This window comes from Chelonoidis abingdonii, chromosome 4, assembly GCF_003597395.2.
Source record: "Chelonoidis abingdonii isolate Lonesome George chromosome 4, CheloAbing_2.0, whole genome shotgun sequence".
Lineage (NCBI taxonomy): Eukaryota > Metazoa > Chordata > Testudines > Testudinidae > Chelonoidis > Chelonoidis abingdonii.
In genome coordinates, this window is record NC_133772.1 from 23034469 (window position 1) to 23048350 (window position 13882).

Consider the following 13882-nt stretch of genomic DNA (forward strand, 5'->3'; position numbering starts at 1 on the left):
TTCCCTATGCACCTTTACCCTGCCTGCAGCCCATTTACTGCCGGGGTGTGTCACATGGTCTCTTATCTACCTTGACAGGCACTGAGAGCTGTAATTTGTCTATTAGCAGCACCTTACAAAAGGCACCCTGCGCGGGCGTAATCCAGCTTCTGGACGAGCAAACCGCTCCTGGCTGGCCACTTGGTCCGAGTTCAGCCCCCCGCGCTCGGTGCACCAGCCCTCCAAGTTGCCCTGGTTTTCAGGGGCGACTCCGTGCTCAGAAGCCTGTTCTACCAGCCTCTTGCTTTCTGTCCTCAATTCCCTCTCTCGACTGAGTACGTAGGAAAGGTGGAGTTCCCTCCAGGTGGGTGGGAGGAGGCAAAGTCAATCAGTCACCTGGCTCCCCACCCATTTAACCAGGACAGGCAACCTCCATCGCAGGGGCTTTTAGAAGATGCAGTTAAAGAGACACCCATCATCTGAAATCTAGTCAGTGTCAAAAGCTGAGCTCAGATCCCTTGTAGGGGCTGCTTATGTGTGTGGTTTAACAATCACATCTTCCTATTATTTAGGAGGGTTGCTTGTATAAAAAAAACCACAGGAACTAACTCAGCAGCTATGCAGGAGAAGCAGTGGATACCCCAGGACACAAAGGATTTGACTTTATTAATGGTCCACCCAAACCAGTATCCTGTCTCTGACAGTGGCCAGTAGTAGCTGCTTCAGGGGGACACTCAAGGAACCCCAATCTTGGACAGTTATGGACTTACCAACCCCCAAGGGAAATTGTTTCCCCCTCACAAGCAGATAAGTGCCTAAATACCTCTGCATCTGGGCCTAACTCCCCTTGGGAATTTCCAAAGAGCTCAGCTTCCACTTTGACAGTTGAATACAATGGCCACGTTTTGAAAAGTACCAAGTCTCCCGTTGCTCTCCATGGGGGTGGGGCATGTTCTCTATTGTTCTCAGTATGAATGTGGAGAGCCTCCCTGGATGCTGGTCTCTGTTGAAAATCTGGCCCTCTGTGGTTGATTTATTCCCAGAGGCATCAGGGTTTACATTACTTGCATATTTGTATCCCATCTACAATAGCTTGCACTTGTTATCCATATCCATGTCTATTCTCTTTGGAATCCTCCAGGCCTCAGTGGCATCTTGTGGCAGTGAGTCCCACAGGTTAACTGTGCATTGAGGGGAAAAGTAAATATAATCAATAAAAGTAAACAAATATTTCAATCCCTTTCAAATGTGCAGCTTTTGGATTATCAAAGCCAAACTATCTAAGCCCCTTGGGTTTGCAATCAGGGTGCCTGGCTCCTGAGAACAGGTGTTTTCTCCTTGAGACTTGCAGAATACCCATCTCCCAGCCAGAAGAGAGCAACATTGGGACTGTGGCCCACATACTGGCCTGTGACTTGTGGGACCTAGGTTCAAATCCTAGTTCAGCTACAAACTCCCTGTAAGACCTTTAGCAAGTCACTTATGTTAGGATTTTCAAAGGGAACCCCAGGAAATTAGGCCCAAATCCTGACAGGTATTTAGACATCCAACTTCCATTGAAATCTGGCCCTTACTGTCTAAAGCTCCTAGGAATTCAATGGTAATTATGTACCTAAATCCTGTAGACACATCAAAAAATCTCTCAGCTCCCTCATCTGCAAAATGGGGACAATAGCCCTTCTATATCTCTCAGGGTAGCTGTAGACATCAATCCATGAATGTTTGCAAAGTATTCAGATGCTACGTGGTGCTGGGCATTCCTATCCAGCACAGCTTGGTGTGGGAGCTGCAGGAACCTGTTCTGAGGTGTCTATTAATAATTGCAGATATCCCTTCTGTAGCATCTGGGCTGCTATTACCAACTTTTCCCCCTTCCTACATTTCATTCCCATCTCCAACCAACCAGACTCTGTGGTTAGTTTGCTTGTTTGTTACCTACCACATGTGCTGCATGCAATTCACTGCCCCGCAGGGTGAGTGGAAGGTGAATTAACTGGCTTTTGACAGGTTGGTATAGACAGTTAACATAGCGTTGCTCAGATGAGGGGTTTCTGGTTCTAATTATGGTTTTAAAAGATAAATCTGTCAAAAGACCATCTCCTCCAAGCAAGACTCACCCTCAGTTTTTCTTTCTGTCTCTTATCACCCACCATCTTTTAAATCATTTTTTATATACATGTAGAAAATGCAACAGGTTTCAGTGTAAGAGAGAAAACCCAAAATATTCCGGAGAACAGAGGTATGTGCAAGTGACAAGTTTGCTGTTCTCCGGAATATTTCAGATTCTTTGCTGCTTTTGCAAATGCTAGGTAGTCTACCCAAGTCTCAGCAGCAGCAAAGAGAGCACAATACACGTTTTGGTTTTATCTATAATGAACATGGAACCCGATGCCAAGGGATATTACTGAGGCCAACAGCTTACTAGGATTTCAGAAAGGTTTAGGCATTTGTATGGATAATAGGAACACCGCTGGCTAGGATACACATTTAGAAGGGATGTAAAACCTCACTGCTTCTAGGATTAAGAAAAACAAGCAGCAGCAGCTCTAGCCCGTCATTAACTACCTGTGGTTAGGAAAAAATGTCCTGGATATCAAAGGTATTTCAGCACCTTACTCCCTCTGAAATCAATGGGAGTTAGGTGCCTAAATAGCTTTGAGCATTTGGGCCAAATAGCCTTTGAAGTATCTGTGACAGACAGGCTATGGGACCAGACAGGCCAACAGTACGATCCAGCCCATGTGGAAATTCCAGTGTTCTAATGTTATTTTTATACATACAGGGCCAAACTCTGCTTTCTTCCCCAACTATTCACTTCAGCGCCAGTCACACCAAGTGGCTGAGACTAACAGAATTCAGCCCAAAGTGTTTCCAGAACCCCAGAAAGAGGCATTAGTTCACCAAACACGGTCCCTCAACCAGGGCACAGTCAGATTTCCAATTAGGCACAGTAGGCACGTGCCTAGGGGCACCGACACTCTAGAGGCAACTAAAAGTTAAAAGTTTTATTTTTTATGGAAAACACAAAGGTCAGCTGTAGGTGGGGGGAAGAGGGGGAGACTGAAGATGCTGTGCCTATGGGCATGTAAGGTGTGAATCTGGCCCTGACCCAGGTTAATGGAGCGTTGTGAGCTTGGGGAATTCAGTAAGGTGTGTGGTTCTGTATAAATGAGGAGACGCCAAATTGGCTGAGTTGTTCTAACCCATTTCCCAGCCTCTTATTCTGTTTTATGCTCTTCTGGGGGACCTGGGATTTTGTGTTCATGGAGAAGAACCTATGGGCCAGATGCTCAGTGGGTATGAATTGACACACATCCATTGAAGCACTACACCCATTTACACCAATGGAGGGTCTGAACTGGCATTTGATTTTTCCCGTATGGTCTCACAAACACCACGGGGCAAATTCTGTTTATCTCAGTTACACGGTGCAACTGGCAGAGACCAATTTGTTCCTTTGCAATAATGTGTTGCATTAACAAACCCTGTTTGCATTTGTCCAACTGGGCCAAATTCTGCTCTCAGTCACACTGGTCCGTCCAAACTGGCTTCAATGAGGCCTGCATCCATGTGAGAGCATCCGTGTGAGAGCAGATTTCCCTCATGGCTGGCTGGGGTGGGTCATGGCCAGATGGACTCCAGTCCAGCCTCACTGCAGGGATGAAATCACCAGTGGCAGCTATGCTGCAGGGTAATGGGGGAGGGGTCTAGGCTCCCACGTGGGCCAGGATCCCGCCCCCGCTCCGCAAATGCAGCTGCTGTCTGGCAGCCTGGCAGCCACAGGGCACATGTGGGGAAGGGCTGTATTCTTCAACCAGGGTCTCCTGAAAACCTTCCCAGAGGGGTGAAACCACCTAGCACCCCTAAGGCCCTGGAAGGCTGTGCAAAAGGGCTCAGGTGTGAGGCCCATGGGTCAATTCCACCCACTGCTGCAGTCAAGGGCTGATGATCTTTGCTCCTGCATCTGGTCTCCCTGCACCAGGCCAGGCTAGCCTCAGAGTGCTAGCAGCTCTCCCATCCCCTCCCTTGGGTCAATCCTCGTTTCTACCCCTCTGTGTTCTATCTAGGCCCATCCCATGCCAGTGTCATTCTCCGTATTACGGCATGGACAGCTTGCATTGAACACTGCAGTTATGGCTATAAGGGTGGGTGGTTAAGCTCTAGAACAGCCTTCCAAAGGAGCTTGGGGGATCTGTACTACTGGAGATTTTGAAGAACAGGTTGTGATGGTCTCTAGGTTTACTTGGCCCTGCCTCAGCACAGGGCTGGACTTGATGACTTCTCGAGGTCCCTTACAGCCCAGCATTTCTACGATACTATTTAAACACCGCACACAAATGTATCTATGAACATAAGAATGGCCAATGGCCCATCTAGCCCAGTGTCCTGTCTTCTGACAATGGCCAATGCCAGGTTCTTCAGAGGGAATGAACAGAACAGGGAACCATCAAGTGATCCATCCCCTGTTGCCCATTCCCAGCTTCTGGCAAACAGATGCTAGGAACACCCAGAGTATGGCTAACAGCCATTGATGGATATAATAGCCACCCAGGCCAGATGCTCCCTGCAGTCCGAGCCCTGCCTTCCGAAAAGGACAATGACCTTTGCCCTCTGCAGCCACATCCACAATCATCGCACATGCTCCGCACAGCGTCTGGTCACCACATCACCGGGGGCGTCATGCACACATGTATGGGGACATCAGCCTCCTTATGACTTTCCTTTCACCAGGACCCCCAGCTCCTTCCTCTCCCTCCTTTGAGCCTTTTTTAGTGTCCTGCTTTCCAAGAAACAGACCGTGCATTTCCCACAACCAGTGATACTATCAGGGCAGATCACAGCAGTTACCCATATCCCTCATTAAAAAAGAGAACTGACACAGATAGAGACCTTTATGGCTTAGCTCCCGAGTGAGCCCTTGACAAAGGGTTCTTTGTTCCATTCTCCCAGGAGGCCTTTCACTTTCCCTAGATGGCAGTTTATTGGGGCTGGGGTGCCAGTGTCAGGCCTGTGATTTCTGGTCTGAAATCCCCTAGGCTTTCAAGGCACCTGAGGGAGGATTAGAATCGAGCTGGAAAACGACATTGCAGTGATATACATGGCATCTCTGTAAACAAAGTTGCCACGCCCAGGAAACTGAAACCAGGTTTGTCTGTTTACTTTTGTAAAATACTCAATGACTGAGGCACTGAGAACACCATGGTATTGCCTAACCTTAACAGCTGGTCCAAAAATGGGCTTCTTTTCCATGGAAAATTTAAACTTTTTATTGAAAAATTGGACACCATAATAGTTCTGAAATTTGTTGATTTAAAAATGCTGCCATGGTGCTTCATGGGAATTGTAATTCGTATGCCTCACGTCTTCTATGGCTCAGGTTCCCTGGCTGGGCTACATTTCCCATGATATACCACCATCTCCCCTCATAATAATGGGAAGCAGTTGCATCACAGGAGTCCCTGGCCATGGTACATCATGGGAGATGTTGTCCAGCTGGGGATCCCAGCTCATAGAGGAGAACTGGGAAGAAGAGGCACCTGAAATACAAGTCGCATGAGGCACTGTGCTGGGATAGCCAAATGAAGATATTTTGGAGAAAACGAACATGAGAATTCCCCTCAGCATGGAGAAGCATGTTGGGTTCACCACGTGGAAGCTCGTCACACCTGCTACCAGTCAGTAGCTAGCCAGTTTGGTGTTGGTAAATCAGCTGTCGGCACAGTTGTGTCAGGGTTTGCACTGCAATAAAGAGGATGCTGCCATGCCGGGTTATATAGCTTGGCAACACACAAGAGCTTGTTGATGGCTTTGTATGGAGGGGCTTCCTGAACTGCAGAGAGTCTGTTGATGGGACACACGTGCCTATTCTTTGCCTCTTAACTAGGGCAAAGACTTTATTAACAGGAAGGGGCATTGCTCCTTGAGGTGGCAAGGCCCAGTTGCTCAATCTAGAAAGGATTACCAGTTGTAACCATGCCTTAGTGGGTCACACTGAGGATGCCAAATTCAGGACAAACTGCTGAGAACTAGGGCAGATACAGCCCAACACTGGTAGCTAATTCCCCATAGGATATACGAAACCAGCCACAAAATTAAACTTCTCTTTCACCACACTGGCTAACAAGAAGTCATAAAAGCATTTTCCTTGGGCATCCTAGTCCTTGCATTACCACAGAAAACAGTGGATTTAAAGGTGAATGGTTCTTTACAACCAGTCTCATCAAATAAATGGTTCTTCTGATCCCAGAAGACCAGCTACACACCCAGTTCAATAAATAACTTAGATCTTACCCAAAAATCACGCTGATGCCAATCCTTTAGTATCTAAATTCTAAAGGTTTATTCAAAGAAAGAAAGAAAGAAAGAAAGAAAGGAAAGAGTTAAAATTGGTTAAAAGAATCAAATACATACAGTAATTGCTAAGTTCATGGTTTAGACCATAGGCACCAACTTTCTCTGGCACCAGTGAGTGCCCATGCCCCCTTCCCTTTCCCCACCCCTGGTCCCACCCCGACTCCACCCCATCCCCGGGCCCGGGCCCCCCCCCCCTCGGGATGGCCCAGGCCCATTTCAACCATCATCCCCAAAGTCCCCACCCTAGCTCCGCCCCCTCCCTGCCCCTATTGGATCCCTTCCCCAAATCCCCATCCTGGCCCCAACTGTTCCTTCAACATGCCTCGTTTTCCCCTCCTCCCCCTCCCTCCCTGCCTCACGAATCAGCTGTTTCATGGCACAAGCACTGGGAGGGAGGGGGAGAAGCAGGATACTGTGGTGCCCTCATGGAGGAGGCGGAGGTGAGCTGGAGCAAGGGGGCACAGCGGGACCACAGGGAGCTGCCGGTGGGTGCTGAGCACTCACCAATTTTTTTCCATAGGTGCTCCACTCTCGGAGCACCCACGGGTGGGCACCTATGGTTTAGGGTTGTTGCAGAGATGGAATACACTTCTGGCTTAAGTCAAGTCTCTGGTTGCTTCCAAATCATTGGAAGGTCCTCGATCCCTTGGTTAGAATGCTCCCATTAATATAAATCCATATTCCAGAGGCTTGGACAGGATAGAGGCTGGAGCAGGACAGAAGCAAAATGAGTGCGTCTCCAGGGCCTTTTATCTCTTCTGCCATGTGGAGGGACACCTTTGTTCTTACTGTGGAAAATGCAGCAACAAGACGGAGTTTGGAGTCACACGGGCAAGGCACATGTCCATGCATTTTGCCTAGTCACAGAAGGAAATTCCATTTATTGTAGATAGGCATCTCCCATGGTGCATTGTTAGTTAAATGTTCTTTTGATGAGCCACTCAATTTGAATAGTCCCACCAAGATGTGCTGGCTAGCTACCTTGTGGGCATTACCCCAAGAGCAAACATTTGAAATTCAGGTATAGAGCCAATACTTATAACTTCAAACACAAAAATGATACATGCATACATATAGCATAACCATAACCAGCAAATCATAATCTTTCCATAGACATCTGACTTGACGACCTTTGTACAAGATTTGCTGCAAATATCTAATAGTGGTTGCAACAATGATCTATATGATCATATTTCAATCAGATAACGTCACATCAGTATTAATGAGGGGGTTGTCCAGAAAGATCCCACGAGGGTATCTAGCAACAGAGAGACCTGTGGCACCTTTAAGACTAACAGATGTATTGGAGCATAAGCTTTCTTGAGTGAATACCCACTTCATCAGACGCATGTTTGGGTATCTAGAAATTCAGGCCTGTTGTCTGGCATGATCCAGGGAATGAGTATTTCCCAGAACATGACGGACCTCAGGGCAGTCATGAGTAAGGCTAAGATTTAGTCATGGAAGTTGCAGAAGTCACGGAATCCGTGACTCCCAGCAACCTCCATGACTTCAGCCTGTGGTAGTTGGGAGCTGCAGGATTCCCCGGCCACTTCTGGTGGCCCCACAGCTCCTGGCTGCTGTGGGGGGGTGGGTGAACCCCCCAGCTCATGGGTGGTGGGGGAACTCCTGAGCTCCAGGCCACTGGCGGCAGTGGGGGAACCCCTGAGATCCCAGCCTCTGCAGCTCCCACAGCTGCCAGCAGCAGGGGTACCCTGCAGCAGACCCCTGAGCTGCAGACAAGGGTATCCTGCAATCCCCAGCTGCTGCAGGTGGCCGCTAGCCCCTGCACTGCTGTCCCGCTTCAGGGATGTGGGGACCCACAGATCCCCATTTTGTCATGGATATTTTTAATAAAAGTCATGGACTCATCACAGCTTCCTTGAATTTTTCTTTTTCGTCTGTGCCCTGTCCGTGACTTTTATGAAAAATATCAGTGACAAAATGGGGATCTGTGGGTCCCCATAGCCCTGAAGCGGATTTTAGCCCAGGAAAGCTTATGCCCAGATAAATTTGTTAGTCTCTAAGGTGCCACAAGTACTCCTATTTGTTTTTTCATGAAAAGTACATTACACTAAATGGCAGAGCTCCCACTGCTCCTGAAGCAATTTTAGGCTGGCTGCTGGTAGAGCTCTCTGCTGAGCCAGCTTCAGGTTGCCTGTCTGCATGGGATTCTCGTGTCATGTCCATATCTGCTGGGTCCTACCATCCTTGGATCCTTTGGCCGGAGCTCATGGCCTATTGTGGAGTCAAGGGAGCTTTTGGTGGGTTTTGGGGTGCTTGCCATATTCTCATGGCTGCTTGCTGTGTTGTCTGGGCTGCTTCATGGATAACTATCCACCATGTCGTTTTCTGATTCGGTGGTGACACCGCTTGCAAAAATGTGGTCCAGTGGCTCATAATTTGGGCAGGTCATGGACATCACTGGGGCAGTCCTGTTCTGGTCCCTTGTTCTCAGGTCCTTCTGCCGGAGCTCCAGGACTTTGACTCAGTGGTGGTATCTGTGCAGGGAGTGCCCCATCGCCTGGCTTTGCTCCAACAGTGCCTTGTGGATGTCTGCATTCCGGAGACTCTGCTCCAGATGGGACAGGATGTGCAGCTATGCAAAGAGGGCAGTCCAGGCTGGGAGCTCTGCAAGGGTCCACATGGAAGCATGGGGTGGAGACCTATCACTACTATAATTGGTGGATGAACTTCTCACTACCTGGTATCAGAAAGGGGCCTTCCTGGCTGCCCACCAGCATTTAAACAGAGTGGTGACAGCCAGTCAAGATATCCCTGAGCCGTGGAGTGTCGAGAGGTAGATGGACAGGCTGATCTGGGTGTGAAGCAATGCAGTGTGGGACAGTCATTGGAGGAATGCCAGCGGCAGACTAGTTGGAAAGGTGTCCACCCAAACCTTCAAAAGAACAAACACACTTCAAAATGCTGTTGCACCTCTTCCAAGGAGCATTACTTATTGCAACCTCAGAGGCCAAATAATTGGGCTTCAGAACCGGTTGTGTGTGGATGCAAAGGCAGTTGAAGGTGACCTAACTAGAGTTACTCCAGTGTAGCCACTCCATGAAGACCAGGCCCTAGTGGTGAACAAGAACATGTTTCTCAAGGCAGTGATTCAAGAAATGACAGGCCTTGCTCCATGAATCTGCCTCTATCAATACATCCCGAAGAAACCATATTCCTCAGCCTGGAGAGCTCTTGTGGGAATCGCATCTTGCACCGGGAGCTCAGATGTCTTTTAAAAACTGCTAAATCAAACTACTAAAATGACTTGGAGAAATTAGTCCCATAAAACTAATTGTATGTGGTGCCATCAGAGCAGACAGGACACACGCCTGGCCATACATTGTTTTTATTAACTGGGAGCGCAGCCCAAGGCTGCAGCAACATGAATGTGTGACAGCGCTGGGTTCACCTCCCGCTTCTATCAAGACCCAAATCAATACCCTTTTCAGCAAAGCAAGGGCCACCGAGACAGACCCAGATGCCCTTGCACAAACGGGGCAGCATCTTACGGCTCCAGGAGTGGGCCCATTGATTTCAGCAGGGCTGCTTAATCAAAATCTGGCCCATTGTTCAAATACAGACCTGTGCCCATATGGAGAAGAGGTGGGGGGCGGGGGGCTACCTGCCTCCCAGTCTGTGTAACAAGGGAGGGGAGAAGGGAGCAGCCCCCAGGAAACTGCCAATCTTTCTCCCCACACAGGTGGGAGGGGCGGGAGCAAGCCTGAGCTGTGCTAAGAATGAACAGCTCCACCGGGCTTAGAGCGGGAGGGGCTGAAGCATGAAGTGTCTTAGCCACAACTCACCCCCACAGCCTGTCCTGGCAGTCCCTGGACGGGCTGCTCATCTGGGCATGCCCAAGGCTTATCCGTTTCCCTGCTGCAGTAGGCTGAGTGAAAGATGAGGGGAGACTTATACCCAGGGGGTCTGTGGAGGGCCATGGAGTTGATGTCATGTCAAGCAGCGAGGCCACTGGAGAGGGGTTTCTGCCAGCAGCAGACTGTGCTGGCACATTGTCTTTTACAGAGCCCAGAAGCACATTCCAAGGCCAGACGGGACCAAGGGGGGCGTCCCCAACAGAACCCTATTGGTGCGTGGCTGTGATGTATTTACATATCCTGGGCCCCCTGCTGCCCCCTCCCACGCTAGGGAGCTCGCCTCCACTGGTGGAAAGGGAGAATGCCCCACACCGAGGGGGTGAGGACGGGAACAGATTGTATCGTGGTCTCCGGTTAAAAACACGCACTGTCCACCCAAGTCAGCCCACCAGGTTGGCCCTGAGCAGGGAGGGAGCTTCAGTCGGACTCTGGAGTAAAGGCAAGCTGAGGGTCATTCAGCCCCACTCTCTAAAGATCTGACCAGTGGGGCTTATGGACACTGATGTAAATCCAGAGGAACACCACTGGAGTGCAGTGCATACCTGAGATCAGAATCCAGCCCTGATGCCTTTGGACTGCATTGTTTGTTAGCAGGCTGCAAAGTTTAATCTCCCAATGCCATGTCTACCTGCTCCAAACAGGACATGGGCAAGCTCTGCGGGGGGCCCCAGGTGTGGTAATGTTTAACTTTGAGCTCTGTTCTGAGGCTGGGCACTCCAGCCTGGCATTAACCAGTGCAAAGCAGCAGAGTGTTTCCAGGCAAGCTGTGCTTTGACCCAAGCACTAGAGGTGAAGTAAACCTTACCCCTTTCCTCCCTCCTCTGTGACCCCACGCCCATGCCTGTTAACTCCTCACTATCACTGATGGCCAGGCAAACTCCCAGCCATCAGCTGAGCTGGGGCAAATATTTGGACATCTGTTAAAATGGCTCCACCCAGGCACTGATTTGGCTGTTCAGCTGTGGCACAGCATTCTAGGGTTGCAATGAGACACCTGCAGCTGGCCTGTGCTGGCTGATGGGCTCATAGGGCTTGGGTATTTAATTGCAGTGTAGACCTCTGGGCATGGGCTGCAGCCTGGACTCTAGGACCCCATTTTTTATTTGCTGTGTAGACACAGGAGAACAAGCGAGAGGCTTGTAAATGACATAAAGGAATGTTCCTGGAGAGACAGCCTCAGCTTTTATTGTCTTGATCTCCCATGTTTCTAACATACAGATTAGTGCTGGTAGAAAACTGGCCAGCAAAATGGTGGGGTTTTTTCCCAGTGGAGAACAGTTTTTTGACTCAACAGATATATTTTTCTGAAACAATGTCAACTTCTGTCAAAAAGCATTGAGGGGTTTGGCAGCCAAAAATATGACAGGTTTCTGTGGTTGGTGAAAAGTGAACAATGTGGGGGTGGGTGGTGATGAAAGCCCAAAACACCTTGAAGGAAAATGTAGACAACAAAACCAAAAATCATTTTTTGGGGGGAAAATATGCGGGGGGGAGGTGGAATCAGCTCTGATATAAAAGCTTCACAGTCCTCCAATATCTTCCATCTGAGGCTCTCAAAGCCCTTCACAGGCCTTAAGTGAGCTTCACACACCGCATTCTAGTAGGTATGTATAGTTATCCCCATTTTACAGCTGGAAAAAGTGAGGCACAAAGGGAAAGTGACTTGCCCAACACCACCCAGCAGGTCAGTGGCAGAGCTAGGAATATATCCCTGGACTCCAGGCTCACTGCTCAAACCAAAGACGTGTGTAAGGTGACCAGATGTCCTGATTTTATAGGGACGGTCCCGATTTTTGGGTCTTTTTCTTATATAGGTTCCTATTATCCCTTACCCCCATCCTGCTTTTTCACACTTGTTGTCTGATCACCCAAGACGCGTGCCTCTTAGAAACATCTAAATTGCATTTCTTTTCTCTAATGATTGTCTGGTTTAAGCGCCACATTTTCCTTGCTATGTTTCTAACAAAGCTGCAATTTACAAGTGTCAGTGGGGTTATTTTTTATGTCCCAGCACCACTGAGGCCCACGTGAGTTAACTACTGGGCTGGAGTTGATACAGGGAGCACATAACACTGGTTTGGTGTAGGTCCTACAGAAATGGCGCATTTTGGTACGCAAAAGAGAGGATTTTCAGTGTCAGGAAAGGTCAGTTATTGGTGTTAAATAGCTCATATGGTGTAGTTTTCAAATGTCTCAGCTGCGAAGCTGTTTGTAGTCGTCAGTCCCTTACAGTGGTTGCCACGTAAAGCACAGTTCAGTTCTCTGTGTTCACTCTGTGTATTTATAAGGCAGTGTTTTGACTCAGGGTCAAAATACACAACTGACCGTTCAGACTATAATGTTCTTAGGCATAATCTGTCACCTGCCTGTGACAGCTACCCATAATGCCTGAGATTTGTCACCAGCGGTCTAGAGCAGGGACAGGTGCTAGTGTAACACCCACAGACCCTGGTCTCCTTGGTGGGCGGGATCAAAGCTGGGACCTCTGGAGCTTAGTGCATGAGTCTCTACTGCAGGGGTCGGCAACCTTTCAGAAGTAGTGTGCCAAGTCTTCATTTATTCACTCTGATTTAAGGTTTCGTGTGCCAGTAATACATTTTAACTTTTTTAGAAGGTCTCTCTCTATAAGTTTACAAAATATAATTTAACTATTGTTGTATGTAAAGTAAATAAGGTTTTTAAAATGTTTAAGAAGCTTCATTTAAAATTAAATTAAAATACAGATCCCCCCAGACCGGTGGCCAGGACCCCGGCAGGGTGAGTGCCACTGAAAATCAGCTCACATGCCGCTTTCGGCGCATGTGCCATAGGTTGCCTCCCCCCGGTCTACGACATGAGCTAAAAGCCAACTGGCCCTTAGCTAAGGCTGTAGCAGACTCATTTTCTCTCTCTCTCTAAGTGGTCTCGGTGACACTAGCTGGGACAGAGCACAACACCCAGAAGGTGTGTGGGTTACATTAGCATGCAGCAATCAGCGGCGGCTCCAGGCACCAGCTCTCCAAGCATGTGCCTGGGGCGGCAAGCTGCAGGGGGCACCCTGCCAGTCCCTGCGAGGGCAGCAGTCAGGCTGCCTTCTGCGACTTGCCTGCAGGAGGTCCCCGGTCCCGTGGATTCGGTGGCAATTCGGCAGCGGGTACGCCAAAGGCGCAGGACTGGCAGACCTCCCTCAGGCAAGCCGCTGAATCTGCGGGACCGGGGACCTCCCACAGGCATGCCGCCAAAGGCAGCCTGCCTGCCGTGCTTGAGGTGGCCAAAAAGCTTGAGCCGCCCCTGGCAGCAATAGCAGCTCAGTTTGTGAACTATGAACAGCTTGCAGCTGCTTTGTACTCTAAGGGCTTGTTTACACTGGCACTTTACCTTGCTGCAACTTTCTCACTCAGGGGTGTGAAAAAATAGCCCCCTGAGCGCAGCCGCCAGTGTAGAGCACGTACCAGCACTGGCAGCCACGCTCCCAGCGCTAGTAACTAAGCCCCTTGTGGAGGCAGGTTTTTTTAGAACACTCTCTGCCAGCTGTGATGAACTAGGAATGTTCTTAATGTTTTCTCTGAATACTGTGTTGGTGCCTCAGTGTCCCCATGGCAGTTCTTAAGTATCTGGCAGAGCAAAGGGCCAGTGCACCAAAATGCCTGACACTCTGTCTCCTAGCAACTGATGGCCTGGGCCCCTCC